Below are 1,378 nucleotides of genomic sequence, written 5' to 3'. Positions count from 1 at the left end.
AAGAATACTGGAGTGGGTTGCCATTTCCTCCTCCAAGGGATCTTCCCTACTCAGGGATCATACCTGTGCTTCCTGTAAGTCTCCTGCATTGCAGGCGTATTGTTTACCACTGAGCCACCAGGGAAGCCATAATACAATTTATCTATTTATTATATTTATTGTTTGTCTCCCTCTGGACAACTCTAGCTCCATAAACACAGGGCTCAGTGTCTCTTTTGTAAATAGATTAAACCCAAACAACTTGAGTGGCACCTTGAACAGTGCCTGGCATGGAGCAGACCTCTAATAAACACTTGCTGGGTAACTGAATTTGTTGAGGGCTGCTACCCTGGAAAGACAAGAGCTTGTGAATCATCCTTTCCTGGGTTTCACTGCATCCTTCCAGCGCTGACCAGCAGCTCAGTTTTACCTCCTTAAGTCGCCCTTTCTCATCTATGAAATACGATTAATTTTTGATATAATACATATGAGGGGCCTCACAGAGCGCCTGGCTCACAGCAGCTGTGTGAGAGCCAAATGTGGGGAGAAGTGACTTATTTAGCAAATAAATGTTAACTAGAAGAAGCTCTGGCACATTAAATAGGACGAGGAGCCTGAAAGCTTGCAAACTTGACTTGGGTGTTAAGCTCTTACCAGAGGAAATATTTTCTCCCTTCCTTGAAGGGAAATGTTGTGGTCCCTGAAGCAGGGAGTTTGAAGGAACAGTGCCAAGGAGTGAGGAGCCCAGTCTCAGCCAGAACATTCACTTCCTGACAGGGGGCTTGGGGACACTAACTTCAGCTCTCAGGACCTGTTTTCTCATCTATGAAATGAGACGAGGATGCCTTCTCTGCTGACTCCAGGGGAGGTTAAAGGGATTGAAGCAGAAAGCACTTGTGAAATACCTGGTGGGCAACATGGATTGCCTTTATAGAGGGAGCACCCAGCCACCATCGAAGTAGATGCTTGCTGCTTGGGCAGGTGTTACAGGCTGGGCTATGCCATCTCAAATTCACATGTTGAAGCGCTGCCCACAGAACGTGACCATACTTGGAAGTAAGACCTGTAATGTTGTTGTTCAGTCACAAAGTCGTGTCTGACTCTTTGTGAACCCATGGACTGCAGCACGCCAGACCTCCCTGTCCCTCACTGTCTCCTAGAGTTTGCTCAAATTCATGTCTGTTGAGTCAGTGATGTCATCCAACCATCTCATCCTCTGTCACGTCCTCTCCTCTTGTCCTCACTCTTTCCCAGCATCAGGATCTTTTCCAGTGAGTTGGCTCTTCACATCAGGTGGCCAAAGTATTGGAGCTTCAGCTTCAGCATCAGTCCTTCCAGTGAGTATTCAGGGTTGATTTCCTTTAGGATTGACTGGTTGGATCTCCTTGCAGTCCAAGGG

This window comes from Cervus elaphus, chromosome 19 (assembly GCF_910594005.1).
Source record: "Cervus elaphus chromosome 19, mCerEla1.1, whole genome shotgun sequence".
Taxonomy (NCBI): Eukaryota; Metazoa; Chordata; class Mammalia; order Artiodactyla; family Cervidae; genus Cervus; species Cervus elaphus.
Note: the sequence above shows the minus strand (reverse complement) of the source record.